Here is a 26,622-nt window from a genome sequence, read left to right on the forward strand (position 1 = left end):
CATCTGCCTTCTGCTCAGGTCATGATCCCAGGGTCCTGGGATTGAGTCCAGCATCGGGCTCCTTGTTCACTGGGGAGCCTGCTTCTCCCTCTGCTACTGCTTCCCCTACTTGTACTGGCTTGCTGTCTCTCTCTCTCTTTCTCTCACACATGCAAATAAATAAAATCTTAAATGAATGAATTAATGAATAAAAGTTCTTTGAACTACAAGAGCACCTAAACAATGGTGTGTTTATGTGTGTAATTGCATGAAATTTTATGTGTGTGTGTATATACATGCATAGTTATTTGATGAATGAGTAAAAATCAAGCCAAAACCAAGTAAAAAACATCCTCCAATAACAAAAAGCTGTAAGGTCACAAGTAAAAGAATAAAAATTTACACAAGTTGACTCCCTTTCCAAATGTACATGAGATTATACCGATGTAAAGTAGGCTTAAATCCAAAGCATTAGTCTATTCCTTTATGGGGCTATTTTCAGTGTTCACCTGTTTATAAACATATCCAGTTGAAGATAATCTATTTTTTGCACACAAAATGCAATAGGATTATATTTTCCAGAGAACGAATACAGAACTTTCTGTTGTTCTGCCATTAGATAGGGAGGAACTACAGACAGTTGAGGCAATGCCATAATATAATAACCAAATATAGTCATGGCTTAATTAAGCAGCTGCTAAATATAATAGATGTTGAGTTTCCAAAGAAGGACATTTTGGATGGACATATTCTAAAGCATGGTTTTGAGAGCTGTAACCTCATGGTCCCACACATTCAAATGTTCTTACCTGGGATCAGGTAACATTAGAGAATCAAGGCCTGATACTAATTTAATGTGTCAATCTCAAGAACACTATCTGTCTTAATGACCCGGACTTGTGAACAACCTTTTATTGGGCTGTGTGGCTCTGTTTCACTTCGGCCATTGCAGCCACCACCAATACCTTAGTGACTTTCTGGTGCCCTTGAAGCTTTTCTGAATGGCCTCACAAATGCCCAACATCAGTCAAAGGTGCCATTGGAGGATTTGTACAAATCCCACGTTCATGGTGAAGTCCTCACAAAGATCCTCAAGCCAGGCCCAGCCTAACTGGTCCCTGAACCCAGTGGCTACTACTCTTCTAATTAAGGACACTGCATTTTATGTTTAGCCTAAGCTCACCAACACTAAGCTTCAGAGCGATAAGTCCCACTTCTTTGACAAACTTTGATGTCTTAACACAGAAACTTGCCTGATTGTACTCAAGCGCTCATACGTTTTATACCCTGTTGACTTTCCTTCCTAAATCTAATTGGTACCAAATAGCTACTAGACAATCCTATATTGCCCCAGCGCTTATAATTCATCAGTTGATATAAGAAAGATGGGAGGTACTGGGGCAGAAACTCAGAGCTGGCAAACTGTGTGAAGCTGAGTGCATATTCCAGGCTAATACTGATGCAAGCCCTCACTTTGTCTGTATTCAGTGTTTTCACTTCAACAGGTTTCTTCCCCAGGAGAAGAACACATGTTTTCCTCTTCTCGCCCCCACCCCCCCAATAAAAGAGATACCTAGAGAATAGTTACAAAATCTGCATTATCCATTTACTATGGAAGAACACTCTGTTTTGAGAGATGATTAAAAAATAATCCGCAAACTTTCTAAAGACACATATAATGCCCTCAAGTTTCCTGATGATTTTTCTCATGGACCTATAAAATTTTATGTGCCATGATCTGCTCTACTAATAAGGTAGAGTTGAGAACAAAGAGGCATTGACACACATTTTACTAAAGCTTGCTAGGCTCTTCTGCCCACTAGGCTTTACAAATATCTTGTTCCATAAGGGAATTTATGGGAAGGTCAACAAGTGCACCTCTTTGTAAAGTTACACACGAGAGAGAAGAAACAAGGCAGAAGACAGACCTGGCCTTCGAGGAAATCCCCAATAGTAATCTATTTTTTCAACAAGGAGAAGAATATTTTTGATCATCTATTATGTGCCAAGTACCACAGCAGATCCTGGGATACATCAGTCTTCAAAAGAATGAGTAGAATCACGTTTCTGCTTTCTTTAAGCTCGTACTCTCATGGGAGAGATGGACCATACTCAAGTAAACAGGTTAAGCCATTATATCGAAGTAATGTGTTAAGAAGGAAACTGAAGAGGGTTCCATGGTAAAGAATGGAGTGCACCTGACCATGGGAGACTATTCCGACAAAGTGAGGATGAAGGGGAGAGCCAGAGGTAGAACATGTTTTTCAGCAGAGGACACAGCAAGCATTCTGGTCTTAAGGGCCTGCTTAAATTAAGCAGGGTGGCCGGCAAGATGGGCACTGAGTGAGCTCAGAGGACAGAGTAGAGACCAGTTTGCAGAGAGGCTGTGCTCCCACTACACCTTACCTTATAGGTTATGATAGGGTAATGAATTGAAATGGCCCGACTAATAACTCTATCACATCTTCAGAACTAAAACAAATAATATAAATCAAGTGAGCTAGGGTTTGTGGATAATGATGCTGCCTGTTCATATTTGCAGCACATTTACAAGTAAACATGAATCACATCACTTTGATTCTGCTTTCCAGGGTTGTTTTCATTCAGCGATCCATACAACACATTTGTCATGGTTTGTTAATATTTGGCACAATTTAGACAACTGTAACAAACTCCTCTCTTTTAGTTGTGATGTAACAATCAACACTTTTTTGTTGTGAAATTCATCCATGTGTGCAAATGCTTGCTTATGTGACATGGTCTAAGAACTAAGAATGGCCTCTTCTTTTTAAGCACATATGTGAATTAATTTAAAAGTTAGGTATTCCATATTTCAGTTTTTTAAGAATTGGAGTAAGTTGAACAATTTTCTCTGAAAAAAAGTTAGACAAGTGCATATATTTAAAAAGTCTTAAAAGTATACAGTCAAGAAAAAAAAATTTTTTTAAAGATTTTATTTATTTTTCAACAGAGAGACAGTAAGAGAGGGAACATAAGCAGGGGAGCCCGATCTGGGGCTCGATCCCAGGACCCTGGGATCATGACCCAAGCCGAAGGCAGATGCTTAACAACTGAGCCACCCAGACTCCCCAAGAAAAATGTTTTTAAAGACTTGAGAGAAAGAGACTGAGAGTGCGTGCATGAGGCGGGTGCCGAAGGAGGGAGAGAGAGAATCTCAAGCAGACTCCCCGCTGAGTGTGGAACCCAATGTGGGGCTCGATTTCATGACCCTGACATCATGACCTGAGCTGAAACCAAGAATCAGATTTTTAACCGACTGAACTACCCAGGCACCCCTCAAGAAAGTTTTTTCATTCACACTTTCAGATTCCCTCCACAGAATCAACTATTACCAGCCTTTTTAATCTTTATGGCTATGTTCAAAACATATACAGGCTTAATTCAGTATGTTCATTCAATATATACACACACGTTTAAATTTTTCCTTTTTACACAAAAAAGGGCATATTTAATGCTCTTTATTATTCTGAATCATCTTGGTCCACTTAATACAGCTAAGTGACAGTCCCATGAAAACATATAGAAATTTGTATTTTTTTTAAGTTAAACAGTTTTAAATTATATGGATGCATGATATTTAACTTAGCCAATCAAAGGCAGATAGTTTTAAATCATAGACCTCAAAATTAACATGGCTAATGGAAAACTATTATGTGCCAAGATAATCCAAAATGACTGTGATTCCACTCAGACTCCAGATATGTGACGCAGCTGTAGGGGAATGTGTGCCTGCTATTTCCATAAACTGGTTATAATCGTCTATAGTGATTTGACATCACTTTCATCAACCATCAGGCATGCACCTTTTGAACAACACCCAACGGCAGATCACAACAAAGCTGTCAGGTTGCTAGCACAAAGAGAGCATGCAAAACTGATGACCAACCCTTGTGTGAAGGCTACCATGTGCCAGACACTGTTCAAAATACTTTAGTGAACTTCCTCAGTCCTCACAGTCCTATCATTCTGAGGCAGGTACTATTATTATCCCCGTTTGAGGCAACTGAGAAACAGAGAGGTTAAATCACTGACCCAAACTCACGCAGCGTGTTAAAGACATCAAGACTTTGAACTCAGAGTATCTGGCTGAAAGACCAATTCTCTTAACTCTTGGGTTAAAGGCTTCCACATCCATGTTTATACTTGGTCAGAATAGCATGAGGACTCATTCAAAACATGTCTTTGTAACAGTATGAGCTCAAATTTCTCAACATGGATATTAATTTTAACACAATTCATCAAAAAAAAGAAAAAGACAATCCATCAGTTCTACAAATACTACAGCAACTACTGTATTTCAGGCAGGGTACATGTTTCCTAAGCACAGGCAGTATTCCCAGGTAATAAGCCATCTCTCACAGGTCTCTGAAATCCACAAACTTTTAGAGCATCATGAAAAACAGCTACAACAAATTAGGCATAACCCTTTATAGTGATTCAATAGTTGCATAAAATTAGCATTGATCCAGTAGATTCTTCCTTGACAACTGTGTTTGGTAAGGATCTTTAGCTGTGCTCTCAAATATCTGCAATGAAATCTGTGGTCTGAAAGGAAATGCTGTTCCATCTCATTTTTAGTCATGTTATTTTTTGTTTAAATCAAGGCGTCCAGAAACAAACACACTAACAATAATAGTGGAGTTATTATGTACTTGGCTAAGCGCCTTGCATGCCTCCATGTATGTATGTATATAGGTCTACTGAGCTATATCTTAGTTCCAGTGAAATGCACAGATATTAACTATTCAGATCAAGTTTTACAAATCTGTACATCTGTGTAAACAATATTTGATCAAGGTAAGGACTGTTTCCATAACCCTAGAAAGTTCCCTCATGCCCCTTCCCAATTAATCCCCAACCCCAGAAGAAGAGACTGATCTGATTTCTATCATATTTGAAATCTCATATAAAATCCTATGATGTGATTACTCCGGGGAATATCTGACTTTGAAACCTGTGCTCTAGGCTTGCTGTCCTACTGCTTTTTTGCTGAGCAGATACCTACTCATCTCAACAGTGCCCTCTAAGAGAATCAAGTCATAATGCCTTACTTTCTTTCCTATGCATCTAGAGTGGTACTTTATGCACCACCCTCAAAATATTTGGAAAAAAAAAAAGGTCGTCCAAATCATTTTCTATTTTCTGTGGTTCAGACATGAAATCCTACTGAGAGACTATTTAATTATAAACACCTACAGATCAGAAGGTGGGGTTAGTGAATAAAGTGGACACATACCCTCTCAAAGGAACAACAACTGCTCAGATTGTACTAACTGCCAAGCCGTGGGAAACCAGACAGGGGATGCCCTCCTTCAGCTCTTCCTAGATTATCTAGATTTGTGCATAATATCTCAGAATGTCCAAATGCTTTGTACTTAATTAAAAAAAAGAAAAAGAAAACTTTGTGACCCCAAATAGTGCCTATAGGTCAGCCCTCAGACTTCCAGTTTGTGACCTGCTATGTGCATCCTCAGCCTGGGAAACACCAGGTGTAGCTTTGTCCACAACAGAAGTGATGCCACAAATCTCTGAAGGTCACATCCAACTTTCAGAATTAATGTTTGTTATTACAGGGTCCAAGTTATGAGCAGACCCTGTTCCTGGCATTCCTGACCACTGAGAGAAGCAGATGACTTGGGTCTGAACCGAACAAAGAACAGAGAAGAAACATTCTCAAAAGAGAGAAAAACTGGCAACAGGAAGATAGAATGAAATTTTTAAAAAGAGAGAAAGAGCTAGAAAGAGTCCAGGACAAGAGAGATGATGGCCCATGACCCCAGGTAAGAACAGGAAGGAAGGGAACATAGTGTGGCGTGGCTCCTCAGCTATGCCTCAGTTTTAGGCGATCTTCTCTCACTGAACACACCATGCCCAAAAACGCAACCCTAACTGGAGTTAGGACAACAGGGTGGTGTCCAATGTTTGCTTGGGCAAATGAGCTACTGACTGATATTTGTTCACCCTGAGCTCAAGAAGAACAGTTTCAGTGGCTCAATACTTCCAGCCCAGCCAGTAGCTAACTACAGGTTTTCCGGGAGTTCAGAAATAGGTTATTTGGAAGTCAGGGTGCTCACGAGAGAGTCTAAGTCTATCACCCGGCAACGGAAAGTGGTCTGAACAAAGAGGGAGTTTCTAATCCCCGGCAATATAGTTTTTTTTTTTTTTTTTTTTTTTAATCAGGAAGCTGTGCTTGTGTTAATAGGTGCCACTGCATTATCCGTTAAGAAGAAGAAAACCAAAGCTTCCACATCCACCCACACACCCGGAGCTACCACCGGCAAAGATTTCCGAGATTTAGACACCGGATTTAGCCACTTCATGAACCATGGTGACACGTTCCTCCGGGAATCCTGCAAACCTCTCTGACAGCAGGTCAGGGGCCACAGATGACATGGCTTCCTTTATATAAGGGGCTCACACTTGGCAACGGGAATTTGAAACAATAATGAAGACGATCACCTTTCTGGGTGGCAGCAGAGGTGAGAGAAAGAGGAGAGTGGAATCTGTCGAGAAATTTGGGCAACACAGAAAAAGTACCTTGGATAAATCAGTATAAAACGTTCTCTCCTCTGCTTATTGTGCCCATACTTCTTTTGATCTTGATTTGCCTATTTCATTCTTTGCTGGTTTCTCTAATGCGCTCTCAGTTAATATTAAGTGTGTGTGTGTGTGTGTGTTTATCTCCTTCTGCTGTAAGATCAGCCTACCTTCCATTCTTCTTTCTTACTGCACTGCTTCTCCCATAAAATCACTCTCTTCCCCCTTGGTTAAAAGATGCTTGGTGTTCTCTGTTCATGGAATACGCACTTGGCGGACGACTGGAACAGAGTCCAGGGAGCCATATTTTTGTCTGGAGGAAGTTAGCTGGCATGCGTTCAAGAAGGATAAAGAGAATAGCAGAAGAAAAGATGAGGGAGAGATGAAATAATTCAAGATGCTCAGCCTTAGGAAAGGAAGACGAAGATATTCATAAGGAAATGGGAAGGCTTTAGAATTACAAAAATCATAGATTATGAGAAACAGAGAATACTCTAGAGACATCTGATCCCATTTTACAGGTGGGAACACTGCAATCCAGTGATCAGTGAAGTCAGGACCTATCCCAAGACTTCTGACTACCTCTACCTTTACTCCCTTTCTTCACCTCACTTCTGCACAAAGTACCACCACCAATCTCAAATGTGGCTCCAGAGCCCATGACAATGGCCACAGGTTACAAAGGATAGACATGCAATTTGGCTCAGTTTGAGGAGACTTGAGGTGAGAAACAAGACCCCTGCTGCTTCACAGTGTAGTGAGGTTCTCTGTCATTGGAGGCACCACCATCACCTCTGGCTGGTACCCGTCTGCTATGCCATAAATGGCATCCCCGCACTGGATACTGAGTTAGCCATGGCAGTGGTCAACAAACTCGGTTCTGTGCACCAGTGTCTGGCTGGCCTCAAAAGAATCACTTGGAGAGCTTTTAAAAATATAGAGACTCCCAAACGCTAATTTCTGAAATTCTGATTCAAGAGGTTTTGAGAAACGATGGAAGCTGGTGATTTCTGAGGAATCTTCTAATACTAAGATCCCATTACAACATTACTTTCCCTTTTATTGGGAGCAGGCTTCTGAAGTATCACTAAGCCCTGACTACTGAGCCAATGCACGTAACATACAGTCCACACCAGACCTACGGTCAAGGAGCAAGCATTGCCATGGTCTCAGACTGCCTGTGTCCCTTACGCCATCTTTTCATCTCAGTGTCCACTTTTCTGATCTCAGTGTTCACATCTTTGAAGTGGAAGAAATGGATTATGAGAACAGTGTTTTTCAAAAGTAGTTGTTTATTCATTTTTTTAAGCATGGGTACATGATCCAGTTCTGGGTGTGTATTCTGAGATGCGAAGAGCAGTCTACATGGGAGAAGAACCCTTCGTGATTAAAGGGGCCAAGTCTCATGAGGGGAGGTGTTATTCCCCTTTATGCCCTGCCACCTCTGCCCTGACTTGAACATGATACATAGACATGAGCATGGGAAGTTCGAAGAGCTGAGGATGGTAAAGCAGGAAGGCAGCTCTGGTCCCTGGGGACATTGCTCAGCAGACCCAGCAGCTCTGACTGTCTAGGCATGCCTACACCTCTACATGCCTAAAGTAAGGCCTTATACATTCAGACTTCTGTGAGCAGAGTTTCTATTACTTGCAACCAAACTCAAGTTTCACCTGTACTGCATTAAAACTCTCTTTCAGATGAAATCTCTTACAAACCTCCAATATATGAAACAAGTAGAAGTGGCTATATTAGAAAGGCTAGAAATGCAGACAGGGTATTTCCAGGGCCATTCTTCCCCAGATTCCTGCAGAGGTTCTTCCACGGAACCAGAACCAATCAGGATCAGCATCTCCTTCTGTGGAATCCCCCTGAGGGATCCTCAGATCTTCCCCGAGATTGGAGAGTTCTGCATCAAATTTGTTCTTGGGTTTTTCTTTTGATGTGCTTATTTGTGTGAATTTTGTCCTAGAAAATACAGATCCCATTCCCAACCAATGGTTACTCCCATACTATCTGGTGTCTGTGTTTGTATTAACTGTATGATCACGTGGGCAACAAGTGATTCCATTCTCGTTGTCATGAAGAGAGAAAGGAACAGAGTGTGATATATTACAAAACAGCACATTCCTTCAAGGTGCAAATAAAAGGACATAGTGAAGGTAGATGTGAAAAGAAAAAGGCCAAGGAGGAATCAAGTGTCTGACAAGGATGCAAGAGTATAAGAGGGCTGAAATCAAACTAATCTCCAAAGTCACTGTTAGTCCCATGTTCATGGTATAATCCTTACTAGGGGTAATGCATCTTCTACATAAAAAATGATTGCTGATAATCTGAATAATATTAGATGAGTTTCTCTGTATCTAATTCAAAAATTTGTTTTAGTGCTGTATCTGTTCAAGAATGATTAAGTTAGACAGGTAATATCTAGGTAGGTATTTCTGGTTCATACATATTTAAATGACAGTATGGTGAAATAATTAAATCAAAAATGTGGGCATCAATCCCCCCCATTATAAAATGGGTCTCCATATTACTCATACTCAAGAAATTCTGAACTACAGGATGGCCCAAATCCCTTCCAAATGGTCAAATCCATGATTCTATGAACCTCCTAACCTTATGAAACTAGTAGGAAACACTTACACCAATAATGTGGTATGTGACCTTGGAGAGGTTTTTTTTAAATTAAAAAAAATAACTTAAGTAAATTCATTCATTAAAATAAAGCAGATGTATCACTTTATATTGAGAAAGTTTGTCTTTCTGCTAAAGTATCCACAGGCAGGGCCTAGAACAAACTGCTCACTGCAATCACTCAGCCATCTCCACCTGGTCCGTTCACTCAACACCCCCAGTGGAAATATCTCTGGATGGAAGAAATATGGGTTAAAAATAAAGCCCAAAGAGCCTGCTCCGTCCATGCTTAGGAAATCTGAACCCTCGGGCGTTGCTGTTCTTACAAAATGTGCTCTCTGATTGCTTCCAGAAGGCACAGCGGGGCAGACTGACCATGGGGTCTCCCACTGTGTAAAGGGTAAAACAATTCTCTTCAGTGAAGCCACAGTTTATCCACACACTTCAAGCTGAACGGATCCGTGCCTGCTGGTGTGCACTGTTTCTAGTATGTGTGCTTCATTCCTGTGCACCATCTCCTCCCTCTGCCCTGGCTGCCCCGCGCGTGGTGTGGCCACTCCTCTCCCCTGTTGCCCACACCCCTGCCCTGGATTTATTCTCCTCTACCCTCCCACCCCCTTCTTTCTCCTTTCAATTGTCAAGGGAGCTTGATTTGCCCCTCCTCTACTTCTAAAAAACGGAAACTATAAAGTTGCTTCCAAGTTTTAGGCACTGCTGTTCATAATCCTGCAACCCGGAGCTGCCATTTCACGCCTGCTCTGCTCAGGGCTTGACGCACCACTAAATTTAGACGGGTATGACATTAGAGCTCACCGGCAGTGGGCTCGGCTCTGTTTCATGTCGGTTCCTAATCTGTCTTGGCATTTTGCTCACCCAGTAGGCACTTAAGAAAAACACAAATGTAGTCACTGTCTATGCTAGCAACCCACCACACTCCCACAAGTGCCAAACCCGCTCCACCCAACCCCACCCAAAGATGAGGCTGAAGAAGAAAATATTTGTGTGCCATGTCTTGGAGCAAGAAGCCCGGCTACCAGTCATTTCCCAATTCCCTCCTCCGAGTGCAAAACTGTGGCAAGAAAGAAATGGCTGGCTCTGAGTGCTGACTTTCCACCAAAGGGACACAAGGTTTGGCGGCTCATGCGTTTTCTACAGAAAAGGATCTGGAGAACTCCAGCCCTTTATTCTTCATTCATCCATTAATCTTTACTATTAGCTACACGCCAAGAGATTTTAGAACTGAAGTAAACACACACCTGAATCCATTCATTCATCTACTTCCCCAAACAGATTCTCAGCCAAGCCCCCTTTGAAGAGTACCAGAGCAGTCACTGATGCTTCAGCCAGTAATCACAGAGCCATAGTGAGATTCAGTCTAGCCCTTTCTGAGCTGAACCAGTTTCTTAAATGCAGTTATATTGTGTATTTGCTAGATGCTAAGCATAGAATAAGGCAGAGCTTTCGGAGGGGGGAGAGGTAAAAATCCATATTGCATAATAGCTGATATGCATGAGAAAGGATTATTTAAAATTTGGGGTTTTTTTAAGCACTCTTTCCAGTAAGGTGTAAAATAAAATCAAGCGATTAATGAACTAAAATTCACACCATTATATCTCTACCTTTTAACAATGATTTTGAATAACCTACTCGTTTGTGTTACTGTTAGTTGTATTTCCAAAATACAAAAGTATTTCCTTGAAGTAAAACTGCCAGTTACTTTTCAACTCAGAACTAAGTTGGAAATTATTATAGAAACAGAATTAGAAATGTTGATCCAGCATATTTCTAGGCAAACATATCACTGGGCTCCTTAATGACAGCCCAAATCCCATATAATAATAAAAGATGCCAAGAATTCATACACACATATCTGCTCCCACACTCTGAAAGTGTAATCCAAAATAGAAACTTCAAACTTTGATTCCTTCCTAAAATGAAGGCTATTTTCTGCTTAAAAAAAAAAAAAAGTCCCTCTCAAAAACTCTCACGAAGCAAAGAACACAGACAGTTTCATCTAAAATTATCTGTCCTGCCAATGAAGTGTCCTTCCATGCAGAAAAGTTACAGAAGGTTGGAACGGGGTGACCATACAAGAATTCACATACTTTTCCCTCTCACATTTGTGTTGCTAGCTACATCCTAACTTTCAAAAGTGTCTCTGCCCTGCTGAAAATCGGATCTTGAAGAGGGCTGGGGGAGAAAAATGATTCTAACTCCACAGCAAATGTTTAAGTGATGCAAGTTCTAACTTGTACACGTATACACACACACACACACACACACACACACACACACGAAAACTCAGCGTGCCTGCAAACCAAGAGCAGGCTGAGAAAGAGAAGGGTGGAAATGCAAGAACTTAACAGTGCCCTACCTCCCTCGTGTGCTTCCCAAAGCGGCTGATGAAAATCGCCCAGCGTCCCCGAGCGCGCAGAGGCTCTGAAGGAGGCGGCCGCTCAGCCTGCCGAGTGTGAGCAGGCCCAGCCTGCGTTCAGAAGCTGCCCCAGTCAGATTTTCCAACTGTAGAACTGCAGCCAAGTCCCTGCCCATGCCTGAAGAATTTCCTGAACAGCATTCCCGTTCTTTTTCTGACTGCTTTGAAACCGTACTCTGTCTGTACTTCAATACAGCTTTGTCAGGCGAACTCCAAGCCACTGGGCTGTCTCCAGCTATCAATGGGAAACACATGTGTCAAGCACAGACTTGCTCCCAGCAGCAGCGCCCATGGTGGCTGCCGGGCTCATAGTCACAACCACAAAGGAGAGTGCTTCTAGAACCAATGCTGAGCGTTCGGCCGTTCTCCAGGTTCTGCTCTGCGGCGCTAGATGCTGGAGACAAGTCTTCTCCCTCTGCTCAACACTGCTCCTTTTTACCTTCTCCCCCTGGCAGTCCCAGGTTCACCCCAGTGAGCCCACTGAGTTCTTGCCAGCCCTGATAACGAGCCCTATTACAGCTGAGAGAGGTGAATTCTCATTTAATCTCCCTACCTGCCATTGCCTCAGTCATTGCTCACAATTTCAACTGCTGGAGGGGGAACCATATTTTTAGCATTTCTACATCGGTTCAGTCCTTCGGAGTTGTCCCCTCATCCTCATAGGTTCATCTATTGTTGCTGCAACTAAAAACAATGCAATTATTTTTGGGCACTTTCGTTGCTTTCCACTCTGTAACTGTGCTGGTCCATAAATGTAACATTTTACATGCTCTTGAGATGTGTGATGGTTAAATAGAAAGAAAACAATGTACCTATAATCAGAGTATGTCCTAATTCTGTGCACCTGTGATTGTTTCTGGATGACACTCCATCAAGATGTCTTGTGTACATTCTGTGGGATTTTGTGGTCTACCTTTGACATTTCATCTTACCATGAAACAAGAGGAAGTCTTTAAAGATACAAAGAGGGCACCCCACTTCTCCCACACGGAAAATCCCTCATATTAAGAGTCAAAGCTAAGTCGTCAAGGTAACATTGTAGAAAAGAGATGATTTATAGAAAGCCTCATTTGTTTTAAAGTGAGGGTTTTTTTGTATTAATATTTTACCTCCTAAAAACACACGCCATTAGCAACTTATTTTAAAGAACTGGCTTGCCAGATTTTAAAAAAGTGTCATGTGTTCCCGAGGGGCTGTCATAAATGATAGGATTTGGTGGAGTCTTGAGTTTCCCATCAAATTGCAATGGGCACTTATAGCACGATTAGATTTTCGCCTTGGGAAGCAGTGTGCATGTGTGGTATGGGGGAGGGGAGCATGTGCACCTCTAAGGTCAGGATGCAATTATAGAATCAGAGAACTTTAGAGTTGGAAGGAACCCCAGAGACCATCCAACCCAAACTGTTTCTACCTTTCATTTTACAGAGGGAAATGGAGGCCCAGACAGATGAGATGACTCATCCAGAGTTGCAAAGACAGTTAATGCTGGAGCTGAGGTTAGAAAATGGGATTGTGGCTAATTTTCCATGTGCGTTCTCTCTCCCGGCATCATGTGGAAAAGGCGATGCCATGTGACCTTCACAGCAGTCGGCTTGTCATCAGTTGGCCTGGGTCTAATCTTAACTCTGCCTCTCTGACTGGCTGTGAATTTTGGCCAGCTTGCTCAACCCCTGTGGACCTCAGTTTTCTCATCTGTAAAATGGAGACAATGATATACTCCACCTTATGGAATTGTTGAGGATTTGGTGAGATAACCCACCTAAAGTGGCCTATAAATTACATAAAATATTAGACATTATATTTATTAAACGATACATTATTACATATATTATTATGTTTAGTTTTCTCTCAATGGAACAAAAATCAGACCCTTTCTCTTATAAAGCAAGAACTGTACTCTCACATCTAGTTTGAGTTCCTAAAATAAACCATTTGATTGACTAGTTTTCTGCCACTTTACCGTCATCTAATAGGGGTCTATCACCTTAAACACAGGCAAGTGTCCTAATGCCTGTGGGGACATTAAGTCAACAATACAGCTACTTTTCACTTATCCTGGAAACCTAACACTGAAGTCTTTCCTTAAGATTAACTCACAGGAAAGGAAAACAGTGAGACCAACTCTGCAGTTACAGGAGGCTGAACAAAGTGCCATTTGCAGAGAACTGGACTTTCTTTTCAAACCTTAAGAGCTCAAGATTAACACTCTAAAGATAGGAGACCATCAGCAATTACAATCCCCTCTTTGGTAACTGCAACATCCTAAGTTAACAACAACAACAACAACAACAACAACAACACACACACACACACACACACACCATAAACGAAGAAATCTTATTGAGGAAAACAGCTGCAGTAAATTCTAAAGAATGAGGTTTCTACCTGGGGTTCCAGAGCCTTTGTCTTAAAGCCAACAGTAGCAAGTGGTTAATGAACCACTAGCTACTTATTAATCATGTTTGGTGTGCCAAACTACTTTTGCAGGAACAAAATAGGAGGAGAGGTTAATTTGGAGTGGTTTACAACTGTTTTAGGAATCAATTAAACAAACAAACATAAAGCAACTGGAAAAAACAAGGTCAGACTTAACACAAAGGCATAACAATGGTGATGTGATTCGAAAGATGCTTCCCGAATAATTCCCCCAAATATTTGCTACATGGCTCATTTCAGTATGGGTATTTGGAGAAAGATCAATTGTGACCCAGCCTCATTACTACAGCTCAAAAATCCTGAAAAGTTACTTAACTCTTCCAATTTTAAGAAACATCATCCAAAACTTGAAAATAAGGCCAAAAGATAATCATGTTCTTTCAAAGTTTTATGTGGCAATTGTGTAACATGTACTCTCAAGAATTACCTAAGGGACACAGGAAACAACAGATGTTGGTGAGGATGCCGAGAAAGGGGATCCCTCTTACACTGCTGGTGGGAATGCAAGCTGGACAACCACTAGGGAAAACAGTATGGAGGTCACTCAAAAAACTAAAAATAGAGCTACCCTATGACCCAGCAATTGCACCACTAGGCACATACCCAAAGGATATAAAAATACAGATTTGAAGGGGCACATGCACCCCGATATTTATAGCAGCATTATCAATAATAGCCAAACTATGGAAAGAGTCCAAGTGTCCATCAACTGATGAATGGATAGGGAAGATGTGCTGTGTGTGTGTACACACATACACACACACACACACACACACACACACACACACACACACTGGAATATTATTCAGCCATCAAAAAAATGAAATCTTTCCATTTGCAGTGATGTGGATGGAGCTAGAGTATATTGTGCTAAGAGGAATTGGAGAAAGACAAATACCATATGATTTCACTCATATATGGAATTTAGGAAACAAAACAGATGAATGTGTGGGAAGGGAAAAGAAAAGAGAAGGAAAGAGTGGAAGGCAAACAATAAGAGGTTGTTAACAACAGAGAAAAAACAGAGTTGATGGAGGGAGGTGGATGGGGGATGGGATAAATGGGTGACTGGTTTTAAGAAGGGCTCTTGTTATGATGAACACTAGGTGTTATTATGCAAGTGATGAATCACTAAATTCTACTCCCGAAACCAAGAAAAAAAAAAGAAAAAAGAAAAGGAAAAAAATTACCTAATGAACTGTGCTTTGTTCACCTCATTATTCACTACTAAATAAAGGTCCCAAATTTAGTAAAGCTGCATTACCTTGAAGCCTTCTGTCTATTAAAGATACAAATTTCTTCTTTCCAGTAGAAAAAATAATCCCAAGTGTGATGGTTTATTGCCCTATAAAACATTAATCAGTTTTTTATCCAATCTAGTAATCTTGTACTAGCATTTTTTTTTAATGCACTGCTGAACAAAGAGCTCCTCAACTGTTCTTAGAACCAATCTTACCATCATACTGACACCTCATTAATTAATAAGTCACATTAAATTTTTTTTACATCTTTTCACTTTATATTTGTAGAAGTCATGTTTTTAACTTCTAAAAATTATAGTTTGATACGGTTTCACTTTCATCTGCATGATGCATGTCACAAATCTCACGTAAGATAATGCATAATAAAGCACCTAAGGTGGATGGCACATGGTAAATGCTCAAACTATGTAAGCGTCAGTATTAATACTACAATATTTGGTTTTCCGTTTTGTCAGAGACTCTAGAGATCAGTAGGCCAGATCACTCGACAGCCTTCTTCCTATTACATCTTTCAATTCTTGCCCTGAGATTCTACAGCCATTTCTGCTGGAATCCTTCCACAGATGTTGACCTCCTTGCTTTCCAGAGATTTCTACTTTTAATGTTCTAAAATTAATAGCTGAAATGTATCTCCCTGTGACACATACAGATTCTAAAGCCACTAACCAAAAAGGTCAGTTTAAAATTCTGATCTTAAGGATCCTTTGAGCAAGAAAACTCCATTCTCATCTGGAACAAAGCCTCCATGAGGACAAGGATTCTTGTCTGCACCATCTCCTGCCAACGTTTCCACTGTCTAAGACTGGGAAGTAGTTGGGCCCCACATCTACCCTATGAATAAATAATAGCCTTTGACTTATTTGAAAACAGAGGTCCTAAATCATCCTTCGTAATGTACAATTTCAACATAACCGGTGCCACTGGATCATTTCTGCTCATTACGGTTCAGGTTCCTTTTATCATCTTCTAGGAATGTTTCAGTTTGGCTAATTTCCTCTTAAAATTTGCTTCTGAGACGTGAATAAACTTTTCAGGTGTGCTGGGTCTAATTTGGGAGCAGAGATACAACTCTCTCTTTCAGGAAGTATGTTTCCATTAACGCAATTCACAATTAGGTTTGGCTGTGGGGGGGGGGGCGGCAATAACCTTGAGTCATACTGAGAAGCCAGCTCGCAGAGCCTCTTTATCACAGATGCTCTTACGTCTCCTACCTGGTTTACATCTGTGATTCTCAAGCTCAGCTTTATGTTAGAATCATCTGGAGGGAGCTTTTAAAATGACCAGAGCCAGGGGCCCACACCAGAGACTTTGGTTCTTCTGGAATGGGACAGGAAGCTGGCAATCCAGGTGATTCTAATACCAGCCAGATTTAACGTCATGAAGTTGCAGTGATAACTTTTAAAACATAAACCTAATTGTGTCACTCTGTGAACTGAACTCCTTAAATGTCTTTCTTACCATTGCCTGAAAGGTAAAGATATCAACTGTTACCATGACTTGAAAGTCCTGGCTTCCTCTGCTCCCTTGTCTATGTCCTCTGTCTCATCTGCTGCTATTCTCTCTTCTTCAAAGAGATCATGTATCTTTCCACCTGAGAATCTTTTACAAAGCTGTTTTCTCCTTCTGGAAAGATTTTTCCTGGAAGTTACTCTCACTCATGTTTTCAGCTCTTTAACTCCTATTCAACCTTTAAATTTATACTCCATTATCATTTGCTCTGGGATTCAGTTATCCCTGAACACCCAGAACCAACAGCCCCCCCTTACACAAGCCCAAAGACCAGTACTTATCATAGATGTGACTACCCATTTATTTGTATTTTTATTTGATTCATGTCAAAATGTCCTGATAGAAAATGATTATTTTCCATGAGGGCAGAAACTGCTTACTCTCTATTGTGTCCGAGTTCCTTCCACTGTGCCTAGCTCATAGGAAGTGCACAATAGATATTTTTAAGTAGGTGAATGCAGGATTGTTTGTTTGTTTGTTTGGTTGGTTTAACCCAAGTGCAAGAACATGCATATAACTCCATTTTCTTTGCCTTGAGTTTTCAGACTTCATTTAATCTTTCTGACATGTTAAGATATTGTATTGTACTCAGGATAGTGACTTCTCTTATACAATGTAAATAACTCCCCCAAACTAACAAACCCTTTACATGTTTATCTACAAGACTTTGTGAGAAATTATCAAGATAGGCTCCCAGCGAAGACCTGTAGGTCTGAGGTACAATGTAGGATGGCTATGATTATAGGGGAGAGTGTGTGTTGTGTCGCTTACTTGGGAGGGCAGGCTAACCTGAGATGCTTCTGTGGGGTCAGTAAGAGGCATAAAGTAGTTATGGCACAAATCTGAAAAGAGGCATTCACCAGGAAACTTCTGGTTACAGCAGTCAGAACTTATTCAAACTGGCTTAAGGAAAAAAGTGTGTTTCGAGGGGGGGGGTCCTAAATCATGTAACTATAACCCCAAGTGATGGATCTTAAGGTGGGATGGAGTACAGCCGTTAAAATATAATCAAGGCTCTATCTCCCTCTCCTTCTCTAGGCTTCTCTCCGTTTCATTCTCAGTTTTGCTCTCTCTGTTGCGTAGTAAGATGTTCACAGGGGGTCCCAAGCTCACTTCCACAGGAAAAATAAAAGATCTTTTCCAGAAAAGGATTCTAAGCTTAAGCCGTATGCTTATCCCTGAACGAATCTCTATGACCGGGGGATAAGTTTCTCAAGTTGGCCAAATTTGGCCCCTGTGACAGTTCTGGAGACTAAAAGGAAGGAATCAGCCCCATCTGCACCACATGAACTGAGTAGACTAACAAGGGAGTTGAGAAAAAGTGAAGGCAAACAAAAGTCCCATGTGTACTATGGATGATAGGGCACCAAGACATTCATAATCTTGCCCAGGGAAAGTTCTTTAAAAAGTGTTATGGGGCATTATTTAACTAAAGGAATAGAAAAGTATGTACTATATACAAGCCAAAAACAGCTGAATTTGAGTTAAACTAATAGCAGGTAATTACGACAGTATATAATGCCAGCCGCTCATTTCACACATCAGACCTGATGCAAAATGACACTCACCCAGCTCTGGCTCTTCAGAACAGAACAAATCCAACCATGCTTTTCACTGGACAAAGGCAAAATTATCTGATTGATTTTGAAGAGATTTTTTCTGTGGAGGAAGTCTGGCTCAGTGACAAATTGGTGACCCACAGTTTTGGAAATATCTCCACTGGCCAGACAGTGTCTAAGCTGAAGTCATTTTCTGCTTTGGAAATTCAAATACATGCATGGTACAAAATGAAGGATTCTCAAGCTATGTCAGTACTTTGAGAAGGAATTGACATACTTGATAATTAATGTCTAGTAATAAAACACACTGTAAATATATCTTTTTAAGAGAAATTAATTAAATATGGTAAAGCAAATACTGGTATGACACACAAGATGGTTCCATGCATTCTTTTCTTTTCAACACAAAGCACTGATCAGTTCTTCCAAAATTTTTTCTGGTCCATAATATCTCATTGTATTACAGGCTTGCTGAAAGTAAAAGTCTGGAAATATCACATTTTTATTTGGAAATAAAATTTATTGATCAATAAAAATGGGCCAGACTTCATGATAGGCACCCCATGCTAGGCAGAAATAAATAAGGCCTGTACTTGAAAAATGTTAGCACTGCTCATCTTTATTTTTATAGTCCCATCAGTGCTCAGTGGTACAAAATACAACTGTTGGATGCAGGCATTCCAAGCTAATTATAAGCTCCCCGAATGAGGAGTACTGCTTGAAATCAAGGGCCAAGCCTTAAAATTCAACACGAAATTCCAGCAATTGTACACCAGAAAAATTAAAAGTTGCCAACAAGAGAAAATGCAATGTTATACATTTCAAATTATTTGATCTTTAGAAGGAATTCATTTACATATGTGAAAGATAGTTGGGCAAACCCACAGCTAGCATAGTGTCTGGCATATAACAGTTGCTTAATAAATGTTTATTATTTTACTAATAATGAACATTGCTGGTTATAAATAAGATTCTGACACTGCCAAGAGAAAGTTGAGGGAGTTTATCACCACTAAACCTGCCTTACAAGAAATGATAATCAGAGTTGAGGTAGAAACAAAAGGATTCTAATTAACAACATGACAAATGAAAGTACAAAAATCAGTGATAAAGGTATATATATAGTCAAAGCCAGAATACTCTAATACTATAATGGTGGCACATAAATTCCTCCTAATGCTAGTTTCAAAGTTAAAAGACAAAAGCACTGAAATTAGCTATAGCTAAATAATTTGTTAATGGATGAATATAAAAATGTCAAGTATGACATCAAAAGCCTAAAATGGAGGGAGAAGGAAAAGCACAGAGTGATTTTGTACGCAATGAAAGTTAAGGAGTTATCAGCTTAAAACAGACGGTTATAACTATAAGATGTTTTATATAAGCTTTGTGGTAAAGAGAAAAAACTTCTACTAGATACACAAAAGATAAAAAGGAATCAAAGCACACTAACACACACACACACACACACAAATCACAAAAGGAGATGGTAAGAACAAAGGAACTACAAAAGTGTCAGAAAACAAACAACATGGCAATAGTAAGTCCTTATCTATCAATAATCACTTTAAATGTACATGAATTAAAATTCTCTAACAAGGATTCACAGAGTGACTGAATAGACAGAAAAGACAAGATGCAGCAAAGTGCTGCCTCCAAGACACTCAGTTTAGGTTTAAGGATACACTTACATGGACAGTGAAGGGATTAAAAAAAGATACTCCATGTAAATGGAAGCCAAAAGACATCAGGAGTGGTTATAGTCTTATGAGACAAAATCGATTTTTAGTCAAAATCTGTTACAGGAGACAAAGTCACTATATAATAAAAAGAGGTCTATTAATTATCAGGATATAACAACTGTAAACATATATGCACCCAACATTGGAACATCTAAATATAAAAAGCTAGTATTAACAGAACTGATGAGAGAAACAGACAGCAATACAATAATGGTAGGAGACCTTCAATACCACACTTACAAAATGGATAAATTATCCAGATGGAAAATCAATAAGGAAACAGTAGTTTTGAATACGTTATAAGCCAAATGGACCCAGCAAACATATACAGAACATTTCAGCCAGCAGCAAAATACGTGTTCTTTTCATTTGTACATGAAACATTTTCCAGAATATATCATACATTGGGCCATAAAACTACAAATTTAAGAAGACTAAACTCATATCAAGTGTCTCTTCTGACCACAATGGTATCAAATTTGAAATCAATAACAGAGGGGTGCCCAGGTGGCTCAGTCAGTTAAGCATCCAACTCTTGATTTGGGCTAAGGTCATGATCTCAGAGTTGTGAGATCAAGCCCTGGACCAGGGTCAGTGCTCAGTGTGGAGCCTACTTAAAGATTCTCTCCCCCTCTATCTCTGCCCCTCCCCCCACTCAGATGCTATCTTAAAAAAAAATCAGTAACAGAACAAAAGCTGAAAAACTCAAAAATATGTAGAAATTAAACAACACACTCCTGAGGAACCAATCTGTCAAAGAAGAATTCAAAAGGAAAAACAAAAAAGTATCTTGAGGCAAACAAAAATGGAAACACAACATACTAAAATTTATGGGATGTAGGAAAGGTGTTCTAAGAGGAAAGTTTATAGTGCTAAATATCTACATTACGGGGGACAATCTCAAACAGCCTAACTTTACACATAAAGGGACTAGAAAAAGAACAAACTAAGCCCAAAGTTAACAGAAGGAAAGAAATAATAAAGATTAGAACACATATAAGTGAAAAACCAGAAAAACACCAGAAAAGAATGAAACTAAAAGGTTTTTTTAAAGATAAAACTGAGAAACCTTTAGCTTGACATAGATAAAAAGAGGACTCAAATAAATAAAATGATAGATCAAAGAGGAGATATTAGAATTAATTTTACAGAAATACAGAGACTATTATGACAAAGCATGCACAAATAAACTGGACAACCTCGAAGAAATAGATAAATTCCTAGAAACCTACGACCTACCAAGAATGAATCATAAAGAAAAAGAATATCTGAACAGAGTAATTATTAGTAAGGAGAAAGAAACAGTAGTCAAAACCTCTAACAAAGGAAAGCCCAGGATGAGATGGTTTCATGGGTGAATTCTACCAAAAATTAAAAAAAAAAAAATCTTTCTCAAACTCTTCCAAAAAATTAAAGGAAGAGGAATCACTTCCAAATTTATTTAACTTGGCCAGAATTACCCTCAAACCAAAGGCAGATTTAAGGCCACTCTAAGCAAAGAAACTTATAGACCAAAATCCTTGATAAACACAGATGCAAAAAAATAATCAATAAAATATTAGCAAACTAAACTTAAGAGCACATTAAAAGGACCATACACTATGATCAAGTGGGTTTATCTCTGGGATGCAAGAATGGGTCACCAGAGTAAATTAATGAATGTGACACACCCCATTAACAAAATAAAGGATAAAAATCATATGATCATCTCAATAAATACAGAAAAAGCATTTGATGAAAATTCAGTATGTTTTCATGATAAAAACTCAACAAATTAAGTATAAAAGCAATATACCTCCACATAATAAAAGCCATATATGACAAGCCTATAGCCAACATCATACACAACAGTGAAAAACTGAAAGCTTTCCATTTAAAATTAGGAATAAGACAAGGGTGACTAACTAGAGGGGAGGAGATGGAAGGATGGGCAAAATGGGTGAAGGGGAGTATGAGATACAGGTTTTCAGTTACAGAATAAAGAAGTCATGGGAATAAAAGGTACAGCATAGGGAAAATAGTTAATGGTATTATAATAGCATTGAATGATAACACATGGTAGATACACTTGTGGTGAGCAGAGCATCATGTATTGAGTTGCTGGATCAGTATGTTTTATACCTGAAACTAATGTAACATCATGAATAAATCAATCAGAGGGCTCCCCTCAAAAAAAAAAAAAAAAGACAAAGGTGTCCACTCATAATAAACATACTACTCAAAGTCATAGCCACAGCAATTAGGCAAGAAAAAGAAATACAAGTCACCCAAATTGGAAAGGAAGAAGTTGAACTGTCTTGTTGAAGATGACATGATCTTATGTATATGGTTTTCTAACCCTAAAGATTGCAACAAAAAATTGTTAAAATTCAGTGAAGTTGCAGTATAAAAAACTGATACACAAAAATCGGTTGTATTTATATATACTACCAATAAACGATCAAAAATTAAGACAATAATCCCATTTACACTATAATCAAAAATAATAAAATGCTTAGAAACAAATTTAACCAAGGAAATGAAGATGTGTACACTGAAAAATATGAAACACTGATGAAAGAAACTGAAGAAGACAAAAATAAATGGAAAGATCCAGGTTTATGGTGTGGAAAAATTAGTGTTGTTAAGATGTCCATACTGCCCAAAGCAATCAACTGATTCAATGCAGTCCCAGCAAAATTCCAATGATATTTTTTACAGAAATAGAACAATACTAAAATTTGTACAGAACTACGAAAGACCCTGAAAAACCAAAGCATTGTGAGACAAGAGGACAAAGATGGAGGTATCACACTTCCTGATTCCAAACTATACTATAGAGTTATAGTAATCAAAACAGTATGTAACTGGAATCAAAACAGATACATAGGGGCGCCTGGGTGGCTCAGATGGTTAAGCATCTGCCTCAGCTCAGGTCATGATCCCAGGGTCCTGGGATCGAGCCCTACATCAGGCTCCTGGCTCAGCGGGGAGCCTGATTCTCCCTCTCCCTCTGCCTCTCTCCCTGCTCATGATCCCTCCCTCTCTCTCTCTCTATTTCTGTGTCTCAAATGAATAAATAAAATCTTTAAGAAAAATAAAAAGCAGATACACAGACCAATGAACAGAAGAGAGCACATAAATAAACCCACACATATAGTCAATTTATCTTTGAAAATGATGCCAAGAAAACACAATGGGGTAAGGATAGTCTCTTCAATAAATGGTGATGAGAAAACTGGATATCCACATGCAGAATGAAACTGAACTCAAACCTGTGTCTAAACAATTCTGGGTATATGTATCCAAAGGAAATTACATCAAGGTCTTGAAGAGCTATCTACACCCACATGTTCACTGCACCCTTATTCACCATAGCCAAGACATGGAAATAATCTAAGTGTCCACATGTGGATGAATGGATAAAGAAATGTTATTTTATAGACAAACACACACACACATACATACACACAAAATGGAACATTATTTGGCAATAGATAAAGGACATCCTGCCATTCCTGACACATGGACAAATCTGGAGGATATTAGGCTAAATGAAATAAACCAGACACAGAGAGACAAATATTACACAATCTCTCATATATGTGGAGTCCAGAAAAATCAAACTCTCAGAAGCAGATAGTAGAATGGTGACTAGTTAATAATACTGTATTGTACATTTGAAATTTGCTAAAAGGGTACTCTTAAGTGTTCTCAACACACACACACACACACACACACACACAAACTATGTGAGGTGATGGATGTATTAATTAGCTTGTAAAAATCATTTTGTGATGTACACATATATCAAGTCATCATGTGTAACTTAAGTTACACATATACAATTTTTATTTGTCAATTATACCTCACTAAACCTGGAAAAAAATGAAGCACAAACCAAATATTCTGGTATCATTTTTGCAGATTGCAGACAAGAGAATTTTAAATAATTTTTAAAGCTCACAAATGGTGGGACGTCACATGTTCTGATCTAGAAGGAGACCAGGGATCATCAGGTCCAAATTTTTCATTACTTACATGAAAAACTAAGACCTGAATGACATGGCAAGAATCATGGAGGCAGGTAATATAGGGGTTGGCAAAAGAGTCACATTTTCTGATACCTATCTTGCCTCCTGGGACCAATAATGTGGTTTGAGGACATGAATTACCACTTCTTTACTTTCTTGGATCATTTCTGCTGGGGGTCAATTCCTAAAATACAGTTTGTGCACCAAGTTGCACTGTCTGGTTATCTATTTTTCTCCTTACCTCCTCTTATGCAATCCAAAGATCCTTTTAAGCATTTCTAAGTATTCTGCTAATAAAACTAAATGGAAATAAATAAGGCTGTTGGAAAAATTAAAACATAAGTCCCAAGATAAAATGTTATATTTCTAAGTTAAATGCAGGCAAAAATTGTCTTATATACCTCCAACCTTGCCTTTAACAGAGCAAGGGCTCATTAACTATCTTTGGAAATGGATGGAAGTAAAACACTTCTGTAACTTCAGTGGATTTCAGGGTTCAATGACAAGGTGGTTTTCCCCATCTTCAACAGCTCTTTAATATCCTGAGTCTCATTTCTCGTAATTAGCAGAAACTCTTAGAAGTAACAGACTGGACCAATCTGGCTGAACTGCATTACTATCCTCTCTTAGAGAATAGCATGGAGTGTTGATGTAACAGATTTGTAGAAATAAACTTTATGGAAAATGTACTCAGTGGCTGCAGTGACATGCCTGCTTGCTCTTCACTCCCCAAACTGGGAAGCAGCAAGAAGGAAAAACATCAAATGGATGAAAACAGAAATACACAAGTCAGCATAAAAAGACAAATTGGCTACCTGACCGGCATATTCACCCCCAACTATACTACGTTCTCATATCTAATGAAAGCATGTGGTATTGAAAAGTCATCTACGGATGCATAGAAGAAAAAAGAGCAACAAAAGGAGAAAAGTAGGCAGAATTCATTCCAACACTGTAAGAAGGAGTCTTAGTCAATGGACCCTACTCTCACTGGATGAGTGGCTGTTCTTTGCTGGGCTTTGGAGAGATGACAGATATGAGGCAGATGGGGTCCTTATCCTTAAGGCATTTGTAGCCTTTATTGGGAGAACTTTGTCCTTTGGGACCACTGAGGAGACTGTCTCTGTTGGGCTGACCTAGCCTGCTGTCACTCAAGAATCCTTTCTACCTATCTCTTTGTTTTGATTTCCTGTATATTAATTATCTTTCTCATTATGTTCCCTTTTTATGTAGACCTTCCTAAAGGGAGTGAAGATGTAGCTCTCTTAATCCATGCACCATTTATTTTTCATTGCAAATTTACAAATGGTTATTTTTAACATAAACCTCAATCTCATGAGGTTGGTTAGAGGGAGTCTGCAATTGAGAGATAAAACCTCTCTTGCTGAGCTGATAGAATCAGCTTCCTAAGACTTAAGTTATGAAAGACATTCTGTGAAGACTCCAAGGAAAATACTTACCCATGAATAATCACTGTAACATCTATAAATTTCCAGACCTAGGTTGTAGAATAATGAATTAGCAAAGGTTTATATTTATAGTTAGAGAAATGGGTCAATTCTTTCACCACTTCATTTAACACATTTATAAGAGATTGTGGGAACTGAGCCACTTCATTTAATCCTCTCTAAGACATTATCATCTGTCAATATTTTATTTTCAAGAAACACTTAAAGATTCTATTATCAGATGAGCTACAGCAGCATTGAGGCCCCATGTAAAAGGTGAAGTCAAACTTCTTCAGTGTGTAGTGATATAATTACTATCAATAAAATCTTTTCCACTTTTAGGAACTTCCATCAAAATATAATTCCACACTGAATAAACGCATTTGAGGTTCTGGACGGATTTTTGAAATTCATAGCATTTCACGACTTTCTGTGAGTACTCTATCGATTTTGAAACTGTAGTCTTTCAGTTTTAATGCCACGAATTTCAAAGTATTCTTTATATCTAGGTGCGTGAAATTAAATGTTGTACTTGTCATCCTGTTTATGATTTGCAGGAGTTAGAATTTCTTTTGCCTGGGATGGAATTCGACAGAACCAGATTATTATCCTGGTGCTGTTACTCTTAGCCAGGAGGAGATAGGAAGTTACATAAACTCTCTTATCCTTGAGTCTTCATGTGTAAAGTGAGAAGAAGAGCAGCCATCCCATGAGATTGTACACGCATTTAATAAAATAATATCAGTAAAAGTGGTTTGAACATACATAGCAACAACTAACATACACTGGATGCTGTGGTTCTGCTTTGTAAGCGTTCAAATATTAGTAGATATTGCTAAATTCTGCACAAGGATTTTTTTTTTTGAGCCATCCCATTACTTGGTATTTATATTCAGAACATAGGTATGCTTTGGTAGCCAGAAACTACTTTCAAAGTGAACCAGTCTACCATTATTTTTGCTAACCTCATAGTGACTTACTACAATTTCATTATAATTTAGTGGGTCCATTTACAGGCCTAAGCTCATCATTATAACTATCTAAAGCA

The 26,622-nt window shown here is 39.1% G+C and overlaps 1 protein-coding gene across 1 annotated transcript in view; it reads right to left on the reverse strand.

Annotated features, from left to right (window-relative positions):
• SGCD (sarcoglycan delta) overlaps positions 1-11,900 on the reverse strand; it is a 386,661-nt gene extending 374,761 nt beyond the window's left edge. Inside the window, exon 1 of the mRNA XM_027606658.2 lies at positions 11,546-11,900. The gene's annotated coding sequence lies outside the window, so the exon portion shown is untranslated. The remainder of the gene's footprint in view (positions 1-11,545) is intronic.
• Between the last annotated feature and the right edge of the window lie 14,722 nt (positions 11,901-26,622).

This window comes from Zalophus californianus, chromosome 5, assembly GCF_009762305.2.
Source record: "Zalophus californianus isolate mZalCal1 chromosome 5, mZalCal1.pri.v2, whole genome shotgun sequence".
NCBI lineage: Eukaryota > Metazoa > Chordata > Mammalia > Carnivora > Otariidae > Zalophus > Zalophus californianus.